Below are 20,320 nucleotides of genomic sequence, written 5' to 3'. Positions count from 1 at the left end.
GTTTTTTTCGAGAATCGTTTAGAGTTGATTACTTTTTATATATTGTAAATAAAGAAATTATATACTTTAGAATAGATTTGAACAATTTAAAATGTATAAAGATATTTTTTGTTTTTTTATGTAATGTTAAAAAATTAAAATCACTAGATTGTACATTTTTACAAGAAAATTACTTAAACCTTGAAAAATCTTTAAAACATAATAATTTGTTGGATAGTGATGGATTTTATTTATTTTCATCATTAAAAATCTTAAGATAAACTATAGGTTTGGAAAATGATAAATGAATTGACATTCTTAATTATATAAAAAATATATATTCTTTTCCAAATGCATATATAACTTATAGAATAATGTTAACATTTTCGGTCTCAACCATATCTCAAGAAAGATTAAATGGATTAGCCTTATTATATATTGAAATATAAAGGTTAAATGAAATTAATTATGACAATTTAATAAATAATTTTGCATGAAAAAAGTTCAAAAAATAAATTTTAAACAAAAGACTTCCATTTTTAAGTTTGTTTTGGGTCTCTCCATCTCTTCCGTCGTCACTGTATATATAATTTTTCACTCATGTCCCAATTCTTTTTACTAATATGAATAACATTTTTCCACTTTCTTTATTCTTTGTTGAATTTGTTTAGCTTCCTTAATCGGATTCAAACGTAAACTAAAAGACGAGGAAAATGAAAAACTATAAAAAAGATCACACAAGCTTCAATCGCCTTGATTTGATTTTTTTATTAAACATTAATTGAATCAAACAAAAAAATATGAGATTCAATTTGATTTATTTTATATTATTATAAAGTGCAAATCAAATAAATAAATATTTTCAATTTTATTTGGATTCATTTTTTTTATCCATATGAAACTATTAAATGTGAGAACCCAAAATGGTATCCATCTTCTCTCAGACAAACCCTTATTCTCTCTAGTTCTGTTTTCTCTTCAAAAATCTTTTTTTCCTACCATACAATTCTGATTCAATTCTAATCCTTTTGAAGATTCATTACGGCCAGAGTAATCTACACGAAGAGCTCTACCAAAATTCCCATTTAATTTCTCTTAACGGTGAATTCAAAATTTTTTCTAGTCTTTAGCCTACTCTTTACATGTAACAAACTATTTTCTCCTACATGGAAGTTCCTTTTTTCTTTGCATGTTGCTTCCATTTGTCCTTAATGAAATTTTCTTTGGTTGAGACCCTATTATTGTGTCTTAATCGTCATTTGGGCATTTTGTTGTATAGATAGAGTATTTTAATGTGTGGAGCTGTTTATGGAGAAAAGAATAATGCTAGGTCAAGATTATATATATGGTAAGGGAAGCTATTTTTCTTTGCAAGATTAATGCTTTACTGTTGAAGTATAAATATGGGTTTGATTTTGGTGTATGAATGTTGATATAACTTGAAAATTTTTTCAAGAGAAACAAAATTATAATGAATGATGTTTGCAGTGGTGGTGATTTTCTTTTTGTGTAGAGAAAGTTAAGACTACTGTAAGAGGAAGAGAATTTGGTTTGTGATTTGTAATTATTAAGTGTGGGTGAAACTACTGGATGAGAGAAATTAATTTGTAGTTGCTACTATTGGTGTTATGAAATTTGTAAAACAAATGTTGAAAAAGTGGTTATAGTAGAAATTTTGGTAAATGAGTATGAATTTTTTGAATTGTATGATTCAATGGTTCATGTGGGTCTGTTTGCTTGAATGACTTTGACGCAATAAGGTATTTTACTTATGACATTTATTTTATCTGACGGTAAAAGTGACATAGGAGCTATAATGGATAAAAATAAATGATTATGATAGAATTTATTATATAGAGGATGAATTGTAGCTTTGAAAAAAAAATATTAAGTTCCTGATTTATATTTTAAAGTAATTATGAATTTATTTTTTAATGTAAAAAATGTAAATGTGAATTTATTTTAAAATACCTTATTATTAATACTGCATAAACGTATGATAATTAATAATCACTAAAAGTTTTTTTTTTTTTTTTAATGTTTGGATTGTTTTAATGCAATGCAAATTTTTCAAATAAAAATATACGTTATCGAAAATTTTATATGTTTGTTGTCTTATTCATATTTATTAATTATTTTCATATTCGTAAATAAATTACGTAAACTTATAGTTAGAAACTAAAATACAAACTTGTTATTAAATATAACTTTAATAAGTACAGCACAATTAAAAAGTAAACAATTTTTCAATAATCATAGTTGTCATATTTATTATTTGTGAATTAAATAAAGTTAAGGGATATGATAAGATATTTATATTTTAATGGTAGTCAAAGTCAAAAAGACGAAAATATTGGGGAAGAGTCATCAAAATCTTGTAAACTAAAAATTACAGATGAGAGTAACTAATTATCAACCTAAAATGTAACATTCAACTTATTGTGAGAAGTTATTAGATAAAATATTTATATATATACTTCAATGGTTAGATTATCAAACAGGTTAAATTGATGACAAATATTAGCATTAAAGTTTAAACTTAATTTTAGTTTTTCAGAAAATATATAATTCTTACTTTTACAAGGTAAGCGCTTGATATGATATTTAATATACACGTACACATAAAATTACCATATATTAACTATATTATGCACTAAATTGAAATATAAACTTACTTTTAGTTCGTTGATACATTTTCTAATTCTTCATTAGTTATATTTTAATTCAACAATAAATAGTTATCTATGTCCACATTTTTTTTTCAAAATTTAACCTTTAAATAAAATTATTTTAAATTAAAATAATTATTTTATCAATTTCATCTATATTTAACTATTTATTTATTAAAAAATAATCTACAAAATAAATAAATAAAATTTTTTAAAAATTATAAAGATTAATAATATTTAATTTTATAATTATAATATTAACAACAGTAACAATTTTATTATTTTTAACATTATAAAAAAAAATAACAAACATGCGTATGAACGTAACGCATACTTATATATATATATATATATATATATATATATATATATATATATATATATATATATATATAAAAGGTGTAACACCCCAATTTAATTAAGCACGAGAAATTCAAGAAATGTTATGGGAAAGATAACATCAAAGCGCGGTCTGTGAGTTTTAAATTCAACTCCATACATCCCATGGCACACCACGATGCCCAAAAGAAAACTAGAGGAAAAGATTACCAAAGTACATAAATCTAAGGACGAACAGATATATGGGTCGCAACCCTAAATAAACTCATACGAAAATATAAACTGGTCCACGCGGACTAGGCAGCGAAATCTCCACCCCCCTTTGTCTACGGGTGTTCCTCGCATCTGCTCACACCAACAAGTTGATGATCATTGCAAAAGAGAGTACCACACAGCAGATCACACAACAAAGAAAGTAGGGTAAGCTAGAGCCCAAAAATCATTACATCAATGGAGTTAGATACATATTCACAGTCCATCATACATACATCACACCAGCATGTTACGACCTTCCAAACAATACACTACGACTCGACTCGACCCATCTGGATACGTATAACTTGGTCGGATTCAGCGGACACTTGCACTTGTGGTGGATACCTCTGCTCACCCCCGAGCTGCTCACCCCTGAGCTATGTGTTACAAGTGTTATAATGGATCAATATTCCCTCACCACAAGGTTAGCCCTTAATGAATTTCGGACCTCCTGCTACTCTCACCACAGGAGTCAGTCCGCTCTAAGTGAGACTAACTGACCCCTTAGAGTGTCAGGATGCGACCTTACCTTGAATCCTTACCTAGTTATACAGATGGGGCACCACCATGGACACCCACTACCAAGGGCCATGGGATTACGTCCCGATCACTGAAGCGCAACCTCGGAGGTCTCACCTAGAGGCCCCAAGGAATTACACGCTGACACAGACCAACATTCATAAATCAGCATACAGATTCCTCATGCATACACACAATTATATACATACACTTTCTCATGATTCATCACTTTCGTATCCTCAACCAAGCCATCCCAACTCTTTATTCTAGAGTCCAGAAGATGGAACTTCATCTCATCTCATTACTATGCCACATTAATAACAACCCTTTCATGTCTCATGTTGAATTCATACCAACCCATCATTTCAATTTCATGAATCATCTCATACAATTCTCATGTTAAAATCGTACCAACCCATGATTCGCAAATCATGATTTACCCCACACATGCATACTCATTTATCTCATACTCTCATCATAATACTTAAAGTCAAGCCATACATTCACCAACCAAGTCAAGAAAACAATCACACAGCGTCCTGCCTCGCCCAGCACCTCGCTCAGGCCGAAGGATCTCGCTCATGCGAGACATGCTCGCTCAGGCGAGTCCCCTTCGCCTAGGCGAGGGCTCGAAAGGGGGATCAGGAAAACCACGCGGGATCTCGCTTAGGCGAGACCCCTCTCGCCTGGGCGAGACACTCGCTCGCTCAAAATACACTGAGCAGCTCGCCTGGGCGGACTTTCGTGAATTAGGGTTTGGGTGAGTCCCTGCTCGTCTCGCCTAGGCGAGAATGGCTCACCTGGGCGAGATTAGCATGTCTCGCCACTGTTTTTCTGCAACAGTCCCTCGTACCAACTCAACAATAGATACAACAACAGATTCACAACAGATTCATGTATTCAAACCAGCATAGCATCATACCAACCATCCAACTCGAAAAGACAACCAAACCACGAAGAAAACAGGACATATGAGCAAGGTTTCAGCTTCCCTACCTGGAAATGGGTTTGTACGGGACTTCGACACTGAATCAAGGAGCACAGCAGCTCTAGAACCCGACTCGCAAACTAGAACAGTGGGTTAAACGAGTTAGTACAGAGTTTCCCACTGTGATTACAAAACTATACTAGACAGAGGCGATAAGGTGAAAGAGTACTTACGTGAGCAGAACAATGGCCAAGCTAAACGTGAATCTGAAAAACGTTGGAACCCTAGCAGAAGTAAAAGGTGGTTGCGGCTCAAGGCAAGGACAACAATTTTTCTGAAAATGGGAAGAAATGTTAGGTTTAGGGCAGACCTAATGACTTTATCTGTTGGGCCGGCCTTAGGCCCACTTACAAGGACAACCTACTAACTTTAGGGCAGAAAGTATTTTTAGCCAATTTTTAATGGGCCTTACAAAAAGACTTTCTTTTCTTTTCCACATTTACTTTCAATTTTATTCTTAACAAAAATTAATTTAATTTAAAATAATTATTTTATCAATCTTTCTGTAATCTTAATCGTTTTTTTATTTGACAATTTTTTTATACTCAAACTTTTTTATTACAAAAATATATACAGGACAAATAAATAATAAAATATTATTTATATTTAATTTTAAAATTATAATAATAACAAGAGTTAAATATGTTTTTTGTCCTTTAACTTTTAGTGAATTTTAGAATTAGTCCATTTTAAACTTTTGATCAATTTAGTCTTTCATCTTTCGAAATACGTCATTTAGACAATTTAATAAAATTTTGTTAAGTTTATTTGATGTTTCGTACGTATTTCAAAATTGTATTTGAGTTGTTTATACTATTTGAGTTGTTTATACTATTTGAAACATTTTTATTTTGATGTTAGGTCAAATACTATTATGAAACGCGATTGAAATGTCAAATAAACTTAACAAAATTTAATTAAAATAATTGAATCCAGGTATTTCGAAAGATGAATGACTAAATTAGTCCAAAGTTTCAAAATGAACTAATTTCAAATTAACTTAAAGTTAAAGAACCAAAAACATATTTAACTCTAATAACAATAATTAGTATTTTATAATTTTTTTTATGAAAAAAGTATCACTTACATGTATCGAGTCTCTTTTCACTTGTAAGTAATGAAGTTAGAAAAAATTTGTAATTTTTATAAATTTATACATAGGTATTATGTTTATTTTTTCTCTCTCTATTTATTATAACTTTTTTTTAATTTACTAGTAAAAAAATTAATTATTCACCATAACTACAAATATTTAATTTTTTTCAAATTAATGATACTGAACTTCTCCGTTATTTATAAATTTTTTTAAATTACATTTTACAGCTATTGAACTTTCCTTTATTTAATCTTCTCACACCATGTAAGATTGAAGGGGAACAAATTTCTTTTTAAAAGGCTAAAATATATTAATTGTATTTTATCAGTTTACATATTTTTTTTAATTTGTTCCTCAGATTGTATTTAGTCGCTTAGGTTGTTAAAGTAATTAAAATAGTTATATGCTAAAACTAAACTCAATATAGTTAATATTCAACATCAATCTCACATGGCACCCTCATCAATTTAGTTTGTTTATATATATATATATATATATATATATATATATATATATATATATATATATATATATATATATATATATATATATGATTTAGTAATTTAGTTTTTATATTTAGGTTCATAGTTCATTTTTTATCTTTATATTTCTTTTTTACTGAACTAAGTTCAATATTTATTAAATTAAATAATTTAGTTGTTTCCCTTATGTTAATTTTAAGGTTATTTGAAAATGTTACATCATAAGAGTTTTAAGATATAAGAGGTTTAAGATAAACAAAGATTAAAATTTAAAAACGTGATAATTTTTAAATAGTGTCAACGTTAATTTAATTTAATGGAATAAACCTTATTATTAATTTTATTCAAAATGTATTGAAATTTAGTCAACTAAAAAATATACAAAAAATCAAAGTAAAACATATGACTCCAAATAAAATAAAAGTTTCACATTCAATTTTGAATTAGAGACGTTAAATCAAAATAATGAATTAATGTCCACTATTACACTTAACTTTTGAAGTTAACAATGTACTTTTATTCTTGCGTTTCATTTTTATTTTATTCTATTTAAATTTATCTTTTTTCCCAGAATTCTTAAAGAAAAAAAAAACTAAATTATTAATTAAGCTAATATGTGTAATGTTCCTTAGTCTTCTTTCAATAGAGTCAACATTTACTTTTTTTCCCTCCCCTTCCTCCATTTACATCCATATTCAATCCTTTATTCGTAATATATATTCATACCAAGAACACATATAATAAAAAGAAACCCTCATTTTTCTCAAACAAAATAAAAAAACTCTTTTTTTCGTACTTTATTTTAATCTTTAAAAAATAATATGTCTGATACGATAAATCTCAATCTTTAAATTAGTACACAAAATTTAGACTTGAACCTGAAGACTATGTCTGTCCAAGATAGTGTGAATTTCGATCTTTAGATAAGTGCAAAATGTTAATAATATTTGATTTTAGATATTGGGCTTAGAGTCCATTTGAAACGTTAATCTTTAATGACAATATTGTTAAAAATTCAAGTGTGAGTCTAGATCCCACATTGACCAGAAATGAGAAGGTAAAACACTATATAATAATAAAGACTCATAAACCCATTGCCTTAAGGTTTTGAGTTGAGAGTGGTGTCAATTTCTTATGTAGTTAGGCTCGGGTCTCATTGGTGTTATATCTCCCCAGTGAAACTCCCTCTGTAATAGTCTTTATGGCAAGGGTGTGATTCTACATTTAACACACTTTCATAAAAAAGAAGAAGAATTGAGTGAAAGAATAATGAAAAGGAAAAGGAAGAAGAAGAAGGTTTGTGTGTATGAGGACATAAGTTGGTGGAGGAGATTGAGGGCAAAAGGAAGTACAAGTTGGGAAGGGAAACAAACCATATCATTAATCCACTTTAAAAAAATAAAGAATCGAATCAAATTATTTAAAATTTAAGAAATGAAACTAAAAAGTAAAAAATAATTAATCTTTTAAAAATGGTAGCAAAGAAAGGTAATGTATTTTGAGAAAAAGTGCCGAATTGGGAAGAAGAGGGAATATTCGTATTTGATCCGATTAAATGGCATTGACTAAATGGCATTGTGGAATATTTATTTAATGAGAATTGTAGCGTATCTTTGCTTCGCAGCCATTAAATAATGTTTCTATCACCAATAATATCATTCATTATATGACTTTTAACACTTATATATGTACCTTTGAGGTTATCCAAGGACACAAATTTTAGTCACTAACACCAAACCAACCCTACAAAATGGGAATATTTGATGACAAAAAAAACAGTTTAATTATGGAATTATCATTCATAAATATATATAACTTATAATTATATTACGAGTGTCTTGTGATTTTTGTTAATGCTTATTTTAAAATTTTATATTTTTGAGTAATAAGTTGTATTGACTTAGTAAATTGGTGATGATTTTTGAAATTGCTTATTTCATAAACACTTGTTAAATTTATTTAACTTGGTCCATTATCGTGGTCTCATCCAATAGAACTTGACGATATTTCAGCATCTGAAAATGGAATCACACTACAACTTTTCACTAAACTTGAAACTGCTCAAAAGTCAATATGTAGAGAATCGTACATATAGTTTATTGGAACAAGTATTTCCATAAATACTTTTAGAAGAAGAAGAATAAAATAAAATTTTAGATAAACTTTACAAAACAACTTATGCTTAAGTTTTTATTTAGGTTATGGATAAAAAGCAATTGTATTTACATTTTTAGACCAATTTTCATAAAAAAAAAAAATTGTCTAAACAAATTCAAAATTAATATTTCAACAACGAAAATTTGTAATATATTACAATTAATTAAGAGGCAAAATATGCAATTAAATCCGAATATTACTTTACACAAAACCAACTGACACCAACAACACTGGGTAAAGTCAAACATTTATCCTATAATTAACGCAAAATTCGGCTATATGTGGAGTTTGAAATTTTTGATATTTTCATGATTTGTCACAAGCTTCCCAGATAATGGGGATTTATTATTATGTATTGTGGTTTTCATTAGTGTTCTAAAGGCATTTTTTAAGAGATCATCAAATAATTTGAACATTTTCATTGCATTTTGGCCCAAACCATAAAAGAAAAAGAAAAAAATCTTTGGTATATTAATTTTTTTTTCTCTAAAGAAAAAGTAGGATGCTAATTTGTTGGTTTTGATGAAGCAGCTTACATAAATATCGAAATAACCAATGGTGTGACGAAATGAAGAGGGTTAGGTGTTGAAAATAAGAATAAGTCCAAAGTGAATCATAAAACAAACATAAAATCACACTTGATTTGAACAGCGAAGCAGATCATTGAAATAGAAAATGCATTTTTCTTTTCCTTTGTCATTTTCATTACCTTTTATAGGCTTGGTGGGTTAGGCAAACTTATGAACATGCTACTTTTATAATCTTTTTATGTTTTTGTTCTGGAAAATTTTTTGGATGACTCATGGCAAAACCTAAATGATTATAAATTTGTGTTAGCTTTTTTAACACCTGGTTTAGATAACTTGTAGATTAAAGGCAACATTCCCTAATAATTGGTAAGGGAAAAATTGTGAGAGTTGTAAACAAGAAAGTGACTAATACCTAATGGAGTTGCATAGAAACCACTAATGTTGGGATTTTAATATAGAGATTGGTGGCAATTACTTGGTTAAGTTTTTATGTTTTTGCCATTTCTTGAAATTTTGGGTGGAAAGAGTAGATGGTCCAACATTGAATACCACAGTTTGTATAATTGAAGGAGGAGTCTATGAATAGTGTCGCATAATGTTTCAAAAGTAGAAACTAAAAAGATAATATAGTTTATTTAGGACATTGTCATTACATATAAAGAGGTTAACACCCTAAATGTCTTAACCTACTACTAACCTCAAAAAATGTTGTCACAAATAAGTTGCCTAAACCCAAGTAAATTATAATAAAAAAATTTGTCTTTAAAGGTTAAACTACAGGATTCAATATATGTTTAATCTCTTATTTGTTTATTTTACTACTATGACGTATTATTTTGTAACTAGTCAAATATTCATAGAGTGGAAAATTGGAAACACCAACTACACCGTGAGTGAGATCAAGTTTATTACTAAAAATATTGATATTGGTTTGTACTTTGTTACAGAATGTAATGTGTAATACATTTTCTATTTAGATTTATTTTTTTGATGATATTAGTTTGATTGAAATTAAATTTTATGACACTTGAAATTGGATGTGTGTTTAGCAATAGACACAATATTGTACTAATATTTTATCTATAAATGCATATAGCATCATAATATAAAACATACGCACACGTAAACCAGGTCGTAGTAAAGAAAATATTCATGAGTCATTTTTTTTTCTGAATGTCCTTATAAATAAATACGTTACAAACATCAAAAAGAGGTAAATAATTTATTTTTATTTTTATTATTTGAGATAACTTTAATTATATGCGAATTTTAAACATAAATTATTTATCTGACTTAGTTTTATTTTTCACGGCTATTTTAAGGTTTTTGATAATTTTTATTATTAAAACAATGTGAGAATTACTTCAGTGTCTAAGGATATTTTTTTATTTTTTTACGTTTTACTTAGAAAAACAATACATGTAAATAATATTATGCCTTATTTCTAATATATTTAAGTAAAATATTTTGGGATATAAAATGGATCACACTAATTATGGCTTTGTAAACATAAATAACAAAATCAGATTTTTATGATAATTTTTACTGTTAAAAATTTGTGAAAATTAATTCAGTGTTTAAGGATAGTTTATTTTTAAATTTTTACAAGTTTTACTTAGGAAAAAAAAATACATGTAAATAATATTATGCTTTATTTTCTATATATTTAAGTAAAATACTTGGGGATAAAAAATGGATCACACCAATGATGGCTTTGTAAACATAAATGACAAAATCAAAATTTGAGACTCTTTTTAAGACCTTAGATATAGTTGACTCAGTAAGTTTCGAGCGTGCAACGTTCGCGTTAATAACGCGACCTTCAAACCAGATGAACCAGTTGGCCAACACCAATTAATACAGAACCATAATTTAAATTTAATAATAAATTATAAAATTGGGTTTAAAAAATTACAAAATTTTATGGCCCATGCAGGTTTCGAACCTGCGACCTTCGCGTTATTAGCACGACGCTCCAACCAACTGAGCTAATAGGCCAGTTGAAATTAAACTAGCAGAATAAGGAAAAAACAATTGGAAAAATTTGGTGCCTTATTATTTAAATTCAGTGTGACGAGAAATAGGTTGAGGTATTTTTGGCATTGGGCTTAACTGTTCCGTGAATTCATTGTCGATTGGTGCGTTTATTTAATCAACGAAATGTTAAACCATTTGACATTTATTTTTACAATTATATAAAATGAATTTCACTTTTTCAAATGCTGTTGCAATTTTATAGAGTGACAATTGCTGATCAAGAATTGAACCTTTAATAATTTCATCATTCATTTATTATTTGATAATATTCAATCGTTGATTGATTCAATAGTTCTCATGCTGCATTTTTTTTTCAAGTCTTAAAATACAAAATGGTATAATTCATGCTTTTTTTTAATCAACTAAAAAGATATATATAAATAACATAGTACTCCAACCCCTATTCAAATCTATATAAGATAATATATATATATATATATATATATATATATATATATATATATATATATATATATATATATATATATATATATACTTAGTGTGTTGTTCCAATTTCATTCTTTTGCACAGAATAATACAGTAGAGATCCCTATTCCTACATTTTATTTCCAGTTAGGCGTCAAAGATCTCTCTTGTTTAATTCATGTTAATAAAGTTCGAAGTTCTTTATTATTTAATTAAAATAATGTCTCTATTGCAGTTATTACTATGTGTTACCATTGCTAAACCTAAAAAAACTGTTCCCATTTTTTCACCAACACATAGCTTTCAATTTTGACACAATTAATGAGTTCTAAAAGATAAAAGATTAATGAAATAATGGCATGTTAGATAAATACAAAAACAATGTTTTTGTTAGTATTTTAACTCTTGACAAAACAAAAAAGTTTATCGATGCTAACGATTAATTTCACTGATGTATGTTTAAAAAAAGAGAGATAAAATAAATTAGTGATTAACTCGAGTATTTGATTAACAATGAATTTTGTTAAATAACAATGTTGTGAAAAACATGGCATGTTAAAAAAAATAACATGGTTTAAATTAAGTAATTTAAAATAATGTATCAAAAACTTAAGTGAATAAAATTTGAGATGAAAATTTATGAAAGTTATAGAATAATGTAAGATTTCATAGATTAAAAAATATTTTAATGTACAAAATTAAATGAGTACCATCATAAAAGTAATTTAAAATAAAATTTAATTAATATAAATTGTGCTAAAATAAAATACGAGTTAATATTTTAAATAAAATATGAAATTAAGGAAATTATGTTAAAATAAAATGGAATTGAAAAAAAATAATTTGTGTTAAGTAATAATTTATATATTATTATGTATATTGTTTTTAAATATTATGTATATTATTTAAAATATTTATATTACTAATATTATTTAAACCATAATATAGAATAAATTCATTTTGTCCGATTCTTATTTCAATTGTTGAAAGATTGTTCCATTAAATTTATTTTGTGACGTTACTGTGGTGTCTGCGTGAGAGTTGTAGTGGAGGATCTACACGTAGTTTTTTGGGGTTGAGAGAGACATGACAATAGGAAGGGAAGTACATGGCATTATAGCCTCCATGAAGTGAGAGAGGAGAATCAAGAAGACGAACAAGAACCATGTGTGTGCAAAGGTAAGGACATTTTCGTCAATTCAAATTGGCCTAGCTTACTTTTCTCTGCTAACCTCACCCCGTAAATCATCACTTGAATTTCATTGCATATTAATTGTTTCAAACACCATAGAAACTCTCAAATCCATCTTCCTCGGTACTCGGTGCCAGATCATGACCAATAATTATTGGAAAGCCAAATTAAGACAAAGTAGGCCTTTCCCCATTATCACGATTGCTTTCAGGGAAAAGCAAAATTCAAATATTTCATAGGTTAGAACTCATCATGAGAAATTCGCTAAGACATTCTGCACCAGAAAATTGGTTAGTCTATATAAAAACATGTCATAAAGCATACACCACACAAATTCAAAGGAATTAAACTTAAAATTACATAACAAATCAAAAGTCATTTAGATTTAAAAAACACTAACTCCAAATATTCAAAATGATATTCCAAAAGCACAACAACAAAAGATTTTCATTTAAGATAACCATTTGCCTTACATAATAAGAGCTTAACATAGATTACAAGCCTTCATTAACACCAATATAAACATTCTATTTCTTAAGATGCTTTTGGAGTCCGAATTTAATCTAACTTCAACAGAAGCATCTTCAAATCTCCGTTCTTAGTGGCAATCATCAGGCTTGTAAAATACATACAACAAAACCTAATTTACAGGCCAAGGAAGCTTTTATTTTGGCGCAAACAAGCTTTTCAATTACAAACAATATTAAGAGAGCAAAAAGATGCGGTCAATAACATGAACCACCGAGTCAGAGGTCATTTCATAACCCCAGCTCAAAAATCCATTGAAACAATACCAAGGGGGTCGGTAAATTGTCTACTAGGCAGTCATCAAAATGATTTAATTTTTAAGCGAAATCGCTAAATAGACCGTAAAAAGAGATTAAAACACAAAGCAACAAGATATAAGTTATCAAATTAACCAACTACAAACAAAATCAATATTTAAAACATAATCCATTCGTATCCAATCAAAAAGTGGTGTTAAAATCAGAATGACATGAAAACCAAACAAAAAGATGGCCTCAGAGGTAGTGACAATTAAGATATCATCACACACACATCTGATAATACGTAAAAATGAGTACATCATTGGCCAAATTAATACTAGATTAATTATTCAACATATTAGTACACATTACATACCAACAGACAATATTTAGAAGACGCTACTCTAGGATCGGGTTACAGCAAATATAATTTGAGTAAACACATTCCTCGTCAGTTCAGTTAAAGTGAAAAATACCGCTTATAGAATACATTAGATAATCAGAACATCATCTATAGATATATTTCTTTTCAACCATATGTGACTTAGTTAACACAATCCACATTATCATGAAAATTCATTGTGCATCGGAGAGATTCCCAAAGACAAATCACCATCCTTAGCATAAGTACTGATGTCCCTGTCTAAGTTATCGTCACTTGCAAATGTTACAATGGTTCTAAAAACAACACATTGAAATACTAACTTAAAAACATTACACAAAAACAAAGAAAAAACACAATAACGCATCAGAGAGATTCCCATTAGACGAAGTCAACATTCTCCTTTGGAGTACTGATGTCCCTGTCTATTTTGTCGTCATCTGCGTATGACTACAACCATTTACAGTCACTGACTACAGACTTTAAACATTATCACAAGAAAACATAAGCTAGATCATAAGCCATACAAGGGCACGCAGTAACTTGGGGCAAAAACATTACAATTGCAATCCAAATATAATAACAAATATATATACAAAAAAAATAAAAACAGAAGCTTTATCTCCGCGAGCAGTTACCAAAATCATTAAAACATTTCACTGTATGAATCATCGAGGAAGATAAAGCTAGTGCCTCAGATCGAAGTTTATATCATAGAAATAAATCTCGGAGTATATTTAACACCATCATAGGCACACAGCATTTGAAAGCAAGTGAATTGAAACGAAAAAAAATTAATGAGAAAAAACAAGCAAGAGATGGACAGAGAAGAAACCCTGACGAATATCGCTGCCGCTGCGGATGTTAGGGCTTTAGGCGAATGGCTTCGTATATATAGAGAGAAAGAGAGGCGGTAGTATAAATTAGGGTATAGGTGACACAGCCAGTTTGTTCCTTTTCCTCTCATTAAATCCTGACCGTTGGATGAATGCGTTTTATTAACCTACAAATTCACTATTAAAATTTAAGAAAAAAAATGTAATTGTAGTTTTTATCATTCATTATTACTTTTTAAAATATTTATTTGTATGAATTGTTAGCTTTAGTAGGTTTAGTTTTAATACATACAAAACTATTTTTATACTTTTTACTCAAATCAAAACTCTTTCGATATTAATTTCATTTAAATATTAATAATGAATTGTGAAAATTTTAGTGCATATAATTTAAAATGGTATCTTAATCAAAATTGAAAAATGTTATAAAATTACACTCTTGAAAGAAGTTTAGAGAGCTCTTTTACTTTAGTTCAAATTTAACATTTTGATAGATTATCGTGATTAAAAAATATTTAGAAAAAACGAAAACAAAAAAAAATGGTGAATTTACTCTGTTTTAAAACTTAAAGTTTAAATAACATTTCACATTATAATGTAATATTCTTTTTTATAATATTTAATCATTTTATTTTAAGTTGATTATTTAATAAATTAAATATTTTGTTTAAGTTATTTAATATTTTTTTCTAAATATAAATACATGACATATCATGTCCGTATAAAAAAATGAAAGATGCTTGGTATTCATAATTGTTTAAAATTAAAAAAATTTCCAAAATTATGTCACACTTGACACAACTTACGGAGGAATGGACACTTGAATTGAGCATATAACATAATTTACAGGTATTATTCAACACTCAATTGAAAACATAATTTTAATGGGTATTCAAAATATATATATATATATATATATATATATATATATATATATATATTAAAAATAAAAAACATAATTAACTAAAAAAGAAGCATGAGAAGCAAAAGCCACATTTTTGGCGTAATTAAAAAGTTGAAGAAATGGGGTTAAATTAGAGATGTCAAAATGGGTTTCAACCTGTGAGCCAACCTGGTTCACTACGGGTTCGAATCGGGTTGGATTGAGAAAAATTCAACTTTTTCAAAAGTGGGTTGAACTCAACCCGGCTCACTTAACCTATGGGTTAAACGGGTTCGAGCCGGATTGAAGGTGGGTTGGCCCACTTAACCCACCAACATTTTTTTACAATTTTTTTTTAATTTTTTTTAATTTTTTTAATTTTTTTTAATTTTTTTTTATTTTTTTATTAATTATTTACTACTCCTATTATATTTGTTCACAATTTCATATTTTTAAATGCTAGTTTGTTGTTTCATTATATTTGAATAGTTTGAATGTTTAATTAATTTGATTGTCAAGTTATATATATGTTGATACTTTAATCTTTAACTATAATCTTTATAGTAAATTACTCAAGTAACCGTCTTATAAACATTTTTTTCTAAATTAGCATGAAAAAAATGTATAATTTTTTTATTTATATTTTGTTGAATAGCATGACAAAAAATTTGTAATATTAGTCATGCTTTCTTAGACTAATGTATACTTTCTTGGAAATAATTCTTCATATATTGGTGGTGACCATGATCAAAACATTGGTTCTTGATTTTACTATGATTGTTATCTCATGGGTTACTTAAAAATTTATTTAAATATTTAAATACTAAAAACAAAATTTTCTTATGTGGGTTGGTAAGTCAACCCACTTAACCCACCAACCCGTGGTGGGTTGAGCCGGGTTACAAAATTTCTGGTTTACCAGAAAGTGAGCCGGGTTGGGTTCACTCATTTTCAATCCGACTCACTTTGACATGTCTAGGTTAAATCATAAAAATAAAATAAAAAATATGTTGGGCTTAGACTTTGGTCTAAAGTAAAGTGAAAGTGTAAAGATAATATTAGAGAGCACTAATGATACAGTGATCTTCCTCCTGTAAAGCACCTTTATTTCCTTTTGGTTTTCTCTCTTGATGGGGATAGGGAGAAAGAAACAGGAAGAGTACGTTATGACTATGTGTGTGCTCTCAGAAGGGGACCACGACCATTTATAAATTGATTTACTTAAGTTTTAGTATTTCTAATTTGGCACCTCATCAAATTAGAAATTACTAACTAGTCTCTACACAATATTTATTTTCATGACATATGCCTTTAGCCAAATCTTTAATTTTAGTCAGATCACTTTATTATTTGGCTTTATAAATAATGGCCCTAACACATTTAATTATGTATCATATATATGCATGACCCAAAATTACTAACAATCTCCCACTGGTCACAAATATATATGTCTTTACAACCTTATAAATGTGTTAGACTTTATGAGCTCAAAATTGCCATTATATTACTCGAGCATACTCCAAAAGTCTTGTCCATTGATTATATCAGCATGTAGAACCAAACCAGTTTTTCATTGCATCAATCGCAACTAAAACCAACAATGATCTTTAATCCTGACACAACCAAATGACATGGATTCATCATGAAATGTGTAGCATAAAAAATTATGTGAAGGTGATCTGTATATACACATTTATTTTCAACTGGTCCAAACTTTAACTTAATGAGATCAATATAAAAAACTTAATATACAAAGTGTAAAATTAAAACCACATATATAAATAACCAAATATGTTTGAAAGTTTAATGTATGCATACAAGAAATTAAACATATAACATAAAACATATAAAAATAACTATCTCTCACTAAACCTCAGATTCCTCAAACTGTAAAACACCCATGTGAGCAACATGCTCATGAAAGACCTTGGGTGGAAGTCCTTTAGTTAGAGGATCTGCAATCATGGAGTTTGTCCCTAAATGTTCTATGAAAATCTATCCACTCTGTACTCTTTCTTTAACAACTAGGAACTTAATGTCGATGTGCTTCGACTTAGTCGAGCTCCTATTGTTGTTGGAATACAATACAACTGATTTATTGTCACAATATAACTTAAGTGGTCTTTCAATGCTTTCCACAATTTTCAGCCCTGTGACAAAATTTCTCAACCATATCTCGTGATTAGATGCCTCATAGCATGCTACAAATTCTGCTGCCATGGTGGATGAAGCTGTAAGGGTTTGCTTGACACTGTGCCAAGAAACCGCACCACCTGCCAACATAAAAATGTAACTTGAAGTAGATTTTAAGCTATCTTGACATCCTGCAAAATCTTAGTCAGAAAAACCCAATGATCTCCAACTGGTCTGACCTCCTGTATGTGAGCATATAACCTTTTATTCTCTTTAAATATCTCATGACCCTCTTTGCTGCTTTCCAATGGTCCATTCCTGGATTGCTTAAGTATCTGCCTAGAACCCCAACTATGTATGCTATGTCTGGACGCGTACATACTTTGGCATACATCAAACTCCCTACAGCTAACGCATAAGGAATCTTCTGCATTTCCTCAATTTCTAAATTTCCCTTTGGGCACTGATTGAGACTGAACTTGTCTCCCTTAGCAACTAGAGTATCCCCGGATTTACATTCATGCATGCTAAACCTTTTAAGAACTTTATCGATATAGCTCCTTTGTGATAATCCTAGAATACCCCAAGATCGATCTCGGTGTATCTGAATTCCTAATACAAAAGAGGCGTCACCAAGATCTTTCATTTCAAAATTCTTTGACAGAAATTTCTTAGTTTCGTACAATATGCCTATATCATTAGTGGCAAACAGAATGTCATCAACATACAAGATCAGGAAAATAAACTTGCTCCCCTTAAACTTGTGATACACACAATCATCAACAAGATTCATCTCGAAGCCAAATGAGAGAATTACTTGATGAAATTTATGGTACCATTGACGGGATGCTTGTTTTAGTCCATAAATGGATTTAGTCAATTTGCAAACCATATTCTTCGGGTCTCCCGACACAAAATTTTCTGGTTGCACCATATAGATTGTCTCGTCAATGTCACCATTGAGAAACGCCGTTTTGACATCCATTTGATGAAGCGACAAATCATAATGTGCAACAAGAGCCATAATTGTCCTAAAAGAGTCTTTTGATGAAACTAGAGAAAAAGTCTCTTTAAAGTCAATCCCTTCTTTTTGAGTAAATCCCTTAGCTACAAGACGAGCCTTATACCTCTTCACATTACCGTTAGAATCCCATTTGGTCTTAAATAACCATTTACAACCAATGGGTTTCACACCTTCTGGTAATGGGACAAGTTCCCAAATCTTATTGTCTTGCATGGATTTATACTCTTCCCTCATTGCTTTAATCCATTTTTCTGAAATAGGATCCTGTATGGCTTGACGGACGGTGATTGGATCATCTTCCATCACACCATTGTTAGGATCTTCATTTTCTTGGAGAAATACAACATAATCATCTGAAATGGCACTTCTCCTTTCTCTCATGGATCTCTGCAAAGGTGTGACTCATGAAGCATAGGTTATTGAGGATCTTGAGTTTGTTCTTCACGAACAACCAAACCATCTTGAGTATGGGGTTCATCAGCAATGTTTTGTGGAGGTTTCGAACTTACTTCATCAAAAGTAATTGTTTGAATCGGTTCTAGAATTATTACCGATTCTTCCTCCAAAACAAATTTTCTAATCTGATTCTTCCCCCCAAACTCAATATCCTCAAAGAATGTAGCAGTTCCTGTCTCAAAAATTGTCTTTAATATGGGATCATAAAATTTATATCCCCTAGATCTCTCAGAATAACCAATAAAGTAACTACTTACTGTTCGGGAGTCCAATTTCTTTTCATTTGGCTTATAAGGCCTTGCCTCAGCTGGACAACCCCACACATGGAAATGCTTTAGACTAGGCTTTCGCCCAATCCAAAGCTCATAAGGTGTTTTAGTAGCTGCTTTAGTTGGTACTCTGTTTAGAATATAAGTTGTCGTCTTTAATGCCTCTCCCCATAGTGACTCTGGTAAGGTGGAATGACAAATCATACTCCTTACTATATCCTTATCATCTCAGCTACACCATTCATACTGGGTGAGCCCAGCATGGTGTACTGTGGGACAATTCCACACTCCTCTAGGTACTTGGCAAAAGGTCCTGGACGCTGTTCACCTGATCCATCATACCTGCCATAGTACTCACCACCACGGTCAGATCTAACAGACTTAATTCTTTTGTTGAGTTGATTTTCAACTTCAACTTTAAAAGATTTGAACACATCCAAAGACTGTGACTTTTCATGTATAAGAAATAAGTATGCATATCTTAAGTAATCGTCTATGAATGATATAAAGTATTGTTGACCATTCCAATAAGGTGTAGGAAATGGCCCACAAATATCCGTATGAATCAACTCTAAGACGTCTGAAGCTCTATATGCACCTAATCTCTTCGCTTTGGTCTGTTTGCCCTTAATGCATTCAACACAAACATCAAAGTTTGTGAAGTCAATGGACTCTAAGATTTCATTTGACACAAGTTATGACTCCCTGTGTGCTCTCAGAAGGGGATCACGACCATTTATAAACTGAATTACTTAAGTTTTAGTATTTCTAATTTGGCCCCTCATCAAATTAGAAATTATTAACTAGTCTCACACAATATTTATTTTCATGACATATGCCTTTAGCCAAATCTTTAATTTAGTCATATCACTTTATTATTTGGCTTTATAAATAATGGCCC

At 29.5% G+C, this 20,320-nt stretch overlaps 5 non-coding genes across 5 annotated transcripts; all 5 read right to left on the bottom strand.

The window, feature by feature from the left end:
• Positions 1-10,938: 10,938 nt before the first annotated feature.
• Positions 10,939-11,012, bottom strand: TRNAI-AAU (transfer RNA isoleucine (anticodon AAU)). Its single transcript has one exon. It is a non-coding gene; the product is annotated as a tRNA-Ile (tRNA).
• Positions 11,013-13,687: 2,675 nt separating this feature from the next.
• On the bottom strand, positions 13,688-13,764 carry LOC114180012 (small nucleolar RNA snoR122). Its single transcript, XR_003603590.1, has one exon. It is a non-coding gene; the product is annotated as a small nucleolar RNA snoR122 (small nucleolar RNA).
• Positions 13,765-14,016: 252 nt separating this feature from the next.
• Positions 14,017-14,101, bottom strand: LOC114179982 (small nucleolar RNA R44/J54/Z268 family). Its single transcript, XR_003603562.1, has one exon. It is a non-coding gene; the product is annotated as a small nucleolar RNA R44/J54/Z268 family (small nucleolar RNA).
• A 77-nt stretch (positions 14,102-14,178) lies between these two features.
• Positions 14,179-14,265, bottom strand: LOC114179981 (small nucleolar RNA R44/J54/Z268 family). Its single transcript, XR_003603561.1, has one exon. It is a non-coding gene; the product is annotated as a small nucleolar RNA R44/J54/Z268 family (small nucleolar RNA).
• Positions 14,266-14,504: 239 nt separating this feature from the next.
• Positions 14,505-14,577, bottom strand: LOC114180065 (small nucleolar RNA Z267). Its single transcript, XR_003603639.1, has one exon. It is a non-coding gene; the product is annotated as a small nucleolar RNA Z267 (small nucleolar RNA).
• Between the last annotated feature and the right edge of the window lie 5,743 nt (positions 14,578-20,320).

The sequence above is a fragment of the Vigna unguiculata genome, chromosome 3 (genome assembly GCF_037176805.1).
Source record: "Vigna unguiculata cultivar grain cowpea cultivar isolate G323 ecotype 2 chromosome 3, ASM3717680v1, whole genome shotgun sequence".
Lineage (NCBI taxonomy): Eukaryota > Viridiplantae > Streptophyta > Magnoliopsida > Fabales > Fabaceae > Vigna > Vigna unguiculata.
This window is presented reverse-complemented; position numbering and strand designations above follow the sequence as displayed.